Here is a 9,546-nt window from a genome sequence, read left to right on the forward strand (position 1 = left end):
TTTCAACCCAGCTCCCAATTTATACCTGGGATGCAGCGGAGGATGATCCAAAGATTTGGAACCCTGCACCCACATGGGAGACCAGTAGAGCTTCTGGCTCTTGGCTTCAGATTGGCTCAGCCACTGCCATTGTAGTATTTGGGGGATGAACCTGCCTGTTTGTGCCTCTAAATCTGCCTTGGCTACGATGGCAGGCCTCGGTGTCACTGCTGGATTGCCTCCTGAGATTCCCACATCACATATGAGAGTACCTGCTCTGCTTTAAGCCCTTTAAGCTCTGCTGCTACACATCCTAGGAGGCAGGGACTTGAATCTGCCACAGATATTGGAGACCTGGTTAGAGTTTTGCATTCCTGGCCCAGCGCTGGCTATTGTATGCATTTAGGGAGGGAGTGATTTCTGTTCAGTTGTCTGTGTCTCTGACATAGATGGAAACTTTTTTTTTCAATTTTTATTATTTTTGTTTTGATGATCTTTATGTAGTTGATGAGGGCTCAAAGGATCAAGGACTACAGGAAATTGGGTAAGACCATTGTTAATGGAAACAATTTTGTCTTTTCAAGATTTTTTTTATTGGAAAGTCAAATATGCTGAGAGAAGAAGAGATAGATTTCACTCCCCAAGTAACTACAGCAGCTGGAGCTGAGCAAATCCAAAGCCAGGAGCCAGGAACTAAAGGTCTTCCACGTGGGTGCAGGGTCCCAAGGCTTTGGGCCATCCTCGACCGTTTTCCCAAGCAACAAGCAGGGAGTTGGATGGGAAGTGGAGTGGCCAGGATTAGAACTGGTACCCACATGGGATCCTGGTGCGTGCAAGGTGAGGACCAGGCCCAAAATAATTGCTTTTTTTCTTTTTTTTTTTTTATGATTTATTTATTGGAAAGTCAGATATACAGAGAAGAGGAGAGACAGAGGATCTTCCGTCCGATGATTCACTCCCCAAGTGAGCACAACGGCGAGTGCTATGCCGATCCGAAGCCAGGAGCCAGGAACTTCATCCGAGTATCCCACACACACAGGTGCAGGGTCCCAAAGCTTTGGCTGTCCTCAATTGCTTTCCCAGGCCACAAGCAGGGAGCTGGATGGGAAGAGGAGCTGCCAGGATTGGAACTGGCGCCCATGTGGGATCCTGGCGCTTGAGGGTAAGGACTTTAGCCACTAGGCTGCTGTGCCGGGCCTGACTTGATTTTTTTTAAAAGATTTATTAATTGGAAAGTCAGATTTCCAGAGGAGAAACAGGAAGATAATTCCTGTAAGTTCTCTCCCCACGTGGCCGCAACAGCTGAAGGTCAGCCAATCTGAAGCCAGGAGTCAGGGGTTTCTTCCAGGTCTCCCACATGGTGCAGGGTCCCAAGGCCTTAGGCCAGCTTCTACTGCTTTCCCAGGCCACAAGTAGGGAGCTGGAAGGGACTCACAGCCAGGATATGAACCAGCATCCATATGGGATCTTAGCACATGCAAGCCTAGAACTAGCCAGTAGACTACTGCGCTGGGCCCTCTAAATTGATTCTTTGCGTGTGAATTCCAGCATCATATTTCTTTACCTTAGAATTCTCTGTGAAGTTTATGGTGTTCCTTTTTGTATTTTTCCATATGAATTTTGTTCAATTTGCTGAGTCAGTTTTCATTTCTCATTTCTTTAAACATAGCAAGACTATTTTGTTTGTTGGTTAGTTGTTTTTTTTTTTTAATTATTACTTTGGTAATCTACATAGTTGCTTAGGGGAAGATAAAGGGAAAAACCCCACCCAGCCACCCACCCATTCCAGGTCCCTGACATGGGGCATGCTCTGAGGGCACTGCTCAAGTGGTTTTAGTAGTTCAACAGTTCTGAATTGCTGCCAATCTCGCCATTCCAAGCATGACAAAATTTCTCCAGAATCCACTGGCTGGCATAGTCCCTTTAGGGTCCTCTGTTGTAGTACCAGGTGTCCTCTGTAGGCTCGGATGGACCTCCACGTGCACTTGGATATACTGTCTACTGTTGTGTCTGAGCCTCCGAGGCTCATCTCCGACACTTACCCTCCATGGTTGAACCATGGAACCTGCAATTCTCAGGATTGGGGTTCTGGGATCAGTAGTTCATTTGGAGGGATCCCCAAAGAAACTTCGTCTGAGGTGATTCCAGACCTGATTCTTGTGTGTGCATGCCAGCACAGTGTCCAACACCATCTGTCACCCCAATCAGCTTATGCATATGCTGGTGGTTGCAGTTCTGGTTTCAGCCCTGTCTTCCACACAAACCAATGGGTGTTGCCTGCCACACACCAGTGGGAGCTGCAACCTGTAGGCTGGGTTGGACAAGGCTGTAGTATTCACTGGTGAGAACCAGGACTAGGGGGCGAGCCATGCCAGGCTGGGTCAAAGCACCCGCTACCACGTACAAGACACAGGACTGGGAACAGGTCTGGTAAGGGAACTTTGGGGACTCTTCTGTTAGGCTCCTACTGCTAAATGCAAGAACCAGAGCCCGGGGTGGATCGGGCTGGGCTAGGCCCCCATATCTCCTGGTGCATGCAAGAGCCTGAATAGGTGTGGGACAGGATAGACAAGGCCATGGCACCCGCTCATTCACATGAGAACTGGGTCTAGGGACAGTCCATACTGAGCCAGGCTGCAACACTTGCTGGTGAATGCTGAGACTGGAAGCAGGCCATGCCACACTGGGCTGCAGCACCTGCTAGCCCATTAAGACAGGACTAGGAGCAATCCTGGTAAGGAAACTGGGGACTCTCCTGGTAGGTCACTACTTCCCCTGGTGAACATGAGAGCTGGGACTGCAGGCATACCAGGCTGGCTAGAACACAACACCTACCAACGAGATGAGCCAAAACTGGGTGCAAGTCATGTCATACTGGATCACAGCACCTCCTAGGAAGCACAAGTACTAGAGCTTTGAGTGGACCTGGTACAACTGTGGACACTCCTTTAGTAGGCTGCAGCTCCTGCTGGTGAGCACAAAAGCCAGGGGTGGGGGTAGCCAGGCTAGACAAGGCAGCAGCACCCATTGACATATGTGTCAGCCAGATCTAGCAGCAAGTTGGGCTGAGCTAAGCTGCAGCACTCATGGACATACACAAGAGCTGGATGGGATGCATGCTAGACCAGGCTAGGCCACAGCACAAGGCGGCACATGCAAAAGCTGGGATTGGGGTGGGCCTGGTAGGGTTATCAGCGGTTACTTCAACTAGGCCACAGCCCTCACTGGATGGGCTGGCTGGACTGGGCCACAGCACTCATCAGTTCATGTGAGAGATGAGGCTGAGGGCAGAACTGGCCAGGCAGCTGCATCCACTAGTATGTGCATTGGCTGCTGCAGGCGATGAGTTTAACCAGACCCTGCTTTGGCTGTGCACAAGAGTCAAGTCTGAAGCCACTCCAGGCGGGGTTTTCCCAAACTAGACCATTGGCTCAAACCCAGTGACATGGAAAATCACAACATGTATGATCTGATCTCAGAGTACATGTGTCAGGACTGGGTCTCAGTTGCTGGTGCTCATGTAGTAGACAGCATGCCCAGATCCATGCATGAAGGATATGATAGTCAGCTTATCTGGGCCAGCAGAAGGCATTGAGTGCCTTGTCAGAATAGACGGCAGAACAGGTTGGACAACTCTCCTGGCCAAGCTTTGCAGCAAGTGTCTGGGTCTGTGAACGCACTAAGGTGGACCTGGTCACCCAACTGAACTTGGAAAGATTTTTTCAAGTCTGGTGCAACGAAACTGACAATGTCTCAGAGGGTGCTCAAGTAGCACCCTCATCAGGGTCTTTAAGAGGACATCAAATGACCATCCCCCATCCCTGAGTGCTGATGTAGTTGACAGCAAGGAGCATCCCTTCCCATTCCCCCTCTGCACACACAGGAGAAAAAAAAATATGTGTCTCACTCACCTACCTCCATGCTCGACCCTCCCCACCCTAATCAGAGGCCCCATAAGCATGCATGTACCTCAACTATGCAAATAATGTTAAAATAACAGGGCCTGGCACAATGGCGCGGTGGCTTAATCCTCACCTTGCAACTGCTGAGATACCATATGGGCGCTGGTTCATGTTCCAGTGCTGTCCTAATTCCCTTCCAGTTCCCTGTTTGTGGCCTGGGAAAGCAGTACAGGATGAACCAAAGCCTTGGGATCCTGCACCTGCATGGGAGATCTGGAGGAGGCTCCTGTCTCCTGGCTTTGGATAGACTCAGCTCTGACCATTGCAGCCACTTGGGGAGTGGAACAGCAGCTGGAAGATGTTTTCTCTGTATTTTCTTCTCTCTGTAAATCTGCCTTTTCAATAAAAATAAATCTTTTTAAAAAGAGGGGGGGGGGAAAGGAAATTAACTTTTTAAAAAATATTTTTATTTTTATGGAAAAGGCAGATTTACAGAGAGAAGGAGAGACAGATCTTTAGTTCACTGGTTCACTCCAAGTGGCCACAGAGGCTGCAGATGGGACATGAGTCAGCGGCCATATGGAATCCCAGGGCTTTCAAGAGGAGGATTAACCAACCGAGCCATCATGTGGGCCCAGGAAATGAACAACAAAAAAAAAAGACATTTTTCAAAAGAACAGGTTCAAATGGCTAACAGACATATGAAAAGATGCTCAGACTCCCTAGCCACCAGAGAGATACAAATGTAAACCCCATTTGCAACTCCAGTGAGGTTGGCCTACGTTCAGAACTCTACCAACAACACTTGCTGGCGTGGATATGGGGAGAAAGGTACCCTCCTTCACTGCTGGTGGGAGTGCAGGCTAATGTAACCACATGGAAATCAGCATGGAGGGTGCTTAGAGAACTGCAAATAAACCTGCTGTATGATCCAGTTATCCTGCTAGTAGGAATATATCCAAAGGAAATGAAAACTGCATATTAGAAGGGGGATCTATCATCCTATATTTATAGCAAAGCAATCTGCAATAGCAAAGACATGGAAACAACCCAGATGTCTATCCATAGAGGAGTGATTAAAGAAAGTGTGGTACCCCAGCGCCGTGGCCTAGTGGCTAAAGTCCTCGCCTTGAACATGCCGGGATCCCATATGGGCACCGGTTCTAATCCTGGGAGCCCTGCTTCCCATCCAGCTCCCTGCTTGTGGCCTGGGAAAGCAATCGAGGACTGCCCAAAGCTTTGGGACCCTGCACCCACGTGGGAGAACCGGACGAAGTTGCTGGCTCCTGGCTTCGGATTGGCATAGCATCGGCCATTGCAGTCGCTTTGGGAGTGAATCATTGGACGGAAGATCTTCCCCTCTGTCTCTCCTCCTCTCTGTATATCTGACTTTGTAATGAAAATAAATAAATCTTTTAAAAAAAATCAATAACCCTTTCCATACTATTTTTGCTGCAATGCATGAGTTTTTGTATTGTGTTTATTTTCATTCATTTCTTCAAACTAGTTTCTTTTCTCTTGTTAAAATGTTCACTGACTCACAGATCACACAGTAGCATCATTTTCTCCAAGAAGCTTTTGTGTTTTCTTTTTCATTTCTCCATTGACACATTGGTTATTCAGTAGTATGTTACTTAACTCCATGGTGCTGTAAATCTTTCGTTTTATTTTTATTCCTGTTGTTGATTTTGTTTCATGGCTTCTCATTTAAGGGAATGCATAGAACTGTGTAATGGAGACTATCATATCCAGTTGTGACAATACAATGCAGTGTGCATCTCTACTTCCAAATCAAAGATGGACTCCCATTGAAATTGTTGGATATATCCTGACAATAGTGTGCTGGACTGTCTGGCATTGTCTATACCAGCAATGTCAGGACACACTTAAATAATAGAAATATGGACTTATAACTATTCATAAAGCACTATACTATTGTAATAATATGGGGGAAATAAGTTTGAGGGAGGGAATACAGGGCGCGGGGAGGGGAAATCCCAGAGCCTATGAAATTGTACCATAAAAGTAAAAGTAAAATAGAAGAAAAAAAAAATAGAAGATGTCTCTAGTTTTCTCCTTCTGGCACTCTGTCTTAGAAATGAATACATTGGGGCCCGGCGCGGTTGCGCAAGTGGTTAAGGGTCCTTGCCTTGCACTCCCGGGATCCCATATGGGCGCCGGTTCTAATCCCGGCAGCCCCGCTTCCCTTCCAGCTCCCTGCCTGTGGCCTGGGAAAGCAGTCGAGGATGGACCAAAGCTCTGGGAACCTGCACCCGCGTGGGAGACCCGGAAGAAGTTCCTGGATCCTGGCTTCGGATCGGCATAGCATCGGCCGTTGCGCTCACTTGGGGAGCTGGAAGGGAAGCCAGGCTGCTGGGATTAGAACTGGCACCCATATGGGATCCCAGGCGTGCTAGGCGAGGACCTTAACCACTTGAGCCACCGCGCCAGGTCCAAGGAGCATTTTTTTTTTAAGCTTTATTTTTATTTCTTGAAAGTCAGAGTTACTGAGACAGAGATTTTTCAATCACTGGATCACTCCCTAAGTGGCAGTAACAGCCAGAGCTGAGCTGATCCAAAGCCAGAAGCCTGAAGCTTCTTTCAGGTCTCCGAAGCAGGGGCTCAAAGACTCAGCCATCCTAGGATGCTTTCCCAGGCACGTTATCTAGGAGCTGGGTCAGAAGTGGAGCAGCCTGGACTTGAACTGGTGTTCATTTGGAATGCCAGCATCACAGGCAGAAGAGTAGTGTGCAATGCCATGGCACCAGGCCCAAGGAATACACATTTTAGACATGTATGCATTTATCCGAAAGAGTGACAGAGATAGAGGATGGGGAGAAAGAGAAAAAAACCTTGCCCATCTCCTAGTTCATTCCTCAGATGGCTGCAACAGCTAGGCCAGACTGAAGCCAGTAGCCAGGACCTCCATCCAGGTCTCCCTCATGGGTGGCAGGGGACCAAGGCCTTAGGCCATCATATGCTGCTTTCCCAGGCAGATAGAGAATGGGTGAGAAGTGAATCAGTCGGGACTTAAACCAGCTGCTCTCCAGTTATGGGCTTAACCCCCGTGGGCACACTTTCTGATTTGTTCCTTGCCGGAGTCCAGCTCCAGCTGAGTTCGGAACTCGCGAAGGGTGCATGGATGAGGCGTAAAGAGGAAAGAAAGAGACAGACCACTAGGACTTCATGATCATAATGGACGACGCACAAAAGCTGTCCGCTTTATTTATACAAAATCAGTCAAATTCTGGCTCAGACTTTTTACGTCATGACCAAGTGGGTGTTTCTAAGGGTAATTCTGCCATTAGTTTTACCTAAAAACAATAGAAGTTCCTGCTAGGATTCTTATCCTACAACTCAATCTTGTATCACAAAGAAAAGGAGAACTTAAAGATCAAGGAAAGAATGAAAGCCTAAATACAGGTCCCTTGATTAGCATAGGTTCAATGGGGACAGCCAAGACAGTAGGAATGATAAAGGGCCCTTTTTGCAAGATATTGACCTCCAAGCTCAGGCTGAGCAAAAGGTTAACCTCCCAGTAGCAAATGCCAGGATGGATTAAAATTCTTCTGCAGGGTGGTCCAGTGTCCATGCAAAAGAAGGTGGAGCTGCATTCAGGTGGTTGTAGAGACATCTGCCGGGTGGGCCCTGCGGAACAGCGGGAAATTCCTTGCGGCCCTGCCTGCAATAGAACACTCTTCACCCCCTCATGTCCCCCACATCTACTGCACGGACCCCAACAGTTCCTTCACTGGGAGGGTCATTTCTCACTGGACTTCAATGTCTAATTTTTGTCACTACAAAGTTATTTTGTAATTATTCATTAATAAGTTACTCATGTCAGTTGGCATTCTGTTCTAAGGTAGAGCTTTATTATTTAATTGTTCACATCCATATGGGCTAATGGATTCTTGTTTTTGTTGCATGAACAACCACCCATTCAGCACTACTGTCATTTCTTTGAATGCCCGGATTGGTCCGTCTTGCCTCTGACATCTGCATCCTTCCGCCGTGTGTTTAGTACTCACTGAGGCGTCTCTTGCTGTCTGCAAAGCAGCATGCTCCAAGTTTGTTTTGTTCCTTCCCTGCCTCTGCCACATCACGGAGCTCAGCTACCTTTTAGTGCAGAATGAAATTTAGACCGCAAGACATGAATCCTAGGGTTCCCTGCTGTTAGTGGTGTGTCCTTGCAAACAGCTAGGCCTTCCAAAGGGCTGGGCTGGTAACCACATGGGAGTACATGCATCACACGATGTGCATACAAATGCATACACAGATGCCAGTGTGACCTGATATTTAGCTACATCTGTAAAAAACCACGCTGGCAGGGGCGGGGAGGGGGCACTGATTTGCATCACAGCACAGCTCGTATGCCTACCTATGCATGGGTCACCTGGAGAGTTGTTGAACACGGCAGGTTTGAGTCCACTTCCGTTTTTTTGTTTAAAAAGGTTTATTTTATTTACTTGAAGGAAGGGTTATAGAAAGAGAGAAATCTTCCATCTGCTGGTTCATTCCTCCATTTGCTGGCCCATTCCCCCCAATGAACACAACAGCCAGAGCCGGACCTGATTGAAGCCAGGAGCTTCTCATGGATCTCCCAAGGGATGTCAGGGGCCCAAGAACTTGGACCTTCCTCTGCTGCTTTCCCAGGAACATCAGCAGGGAGATGGATCTGAAGTGGAGCAGCCAGGACTCAAACCAGTGCTGATACAAGTTGCTAGTCGTGCAGTAGGTGGATTAACCCACTGTGCCACAATGCCAGCCCCATCTGCTTCACCTGATTCAGCTCCCTGCTAGTGCACATGTCAGTGCAAGTGCTTGACTCCCTGCCACACATGTGGAGTGGGTGTTCCAGGGTTCTGGCCAGCCCTGCCTGTTGAGGCCAAACGGGGAGTGAATCAGAGGGTGGAAAGCTTTTCTCTGTAACTTTGCTTTTCAATAAATAAATAAATCTTAGAAACAGAGAATAAAGGTGAGGTGTCACACAGCCACACAGCACTCACTGGCCTACATATGCATGGGTCACCTGGAGAGCTGATGAGCATGCAGTCTGGCTGCCTAGATCTGGGGTAAGCTCTGGGATTCCACATTTCTAGAAAGTTCCTCAGTGATGCAGTGCTGCTGTGAGAGGGTTTTTCCCCCCTTAGAGTGTATCTCTCTTAACTATGTAAACAATATTAAAAATAAAAAAGGAGCCAGTGCAGAAGCTTGGTACTGGGATCCTCACCTTGTATGCACTGGGATCCTATAAGGGTGTCAGTTGGTTTCCTGGATGCTTCACTTCCCATCCAGCTCCCTGCTTGTGGCCTGGGAAAGCAGTAAAAGACGGTCCAAAGCTTTGGGACCTTACACCCATGTGGGAGGACTGGAAGAGACTCCAGGCTCCTGGCTTTTGGATTGGCTCAGCTCCAAGTGTTGCAGCTGCTTGGAGAAGGAATCATCAGACGGAAGATCTTCCTTTCTATATATCTGACTGTCCAATAAAAATAAATCTTAAAAAAAAGAAAGAGAGAGAAATAATGCATAATCTTATGTTTGGCTGTTTGTTTTCATTGAATCTTCCTGTACCTCCACCATTTTCTACAGTGAATACAATCAAATAATGAAAGTTATAAAAGTAAAGATATAAAAATAAGATTTATTTATTTATTTATTTAGGTGC

Source organism: Ochotona curzoniae, unplaced genomic scaffold (genome assembly GCF_017591425.1).
Source record: "Ochotona curzoniae isolate NIBS_2020 unplaced genomic scaffold, NIBS_Ocur_1.0 contig_2404, whole genome shotgun sequence".
In the NCBI taxonomy this organism is placed as follows: Eukaryota; Metazoa; Chordata; class Mammalia; order Lagomorpha; family Ochotonidae; genus Ochotona; species Ochotona curzoniae.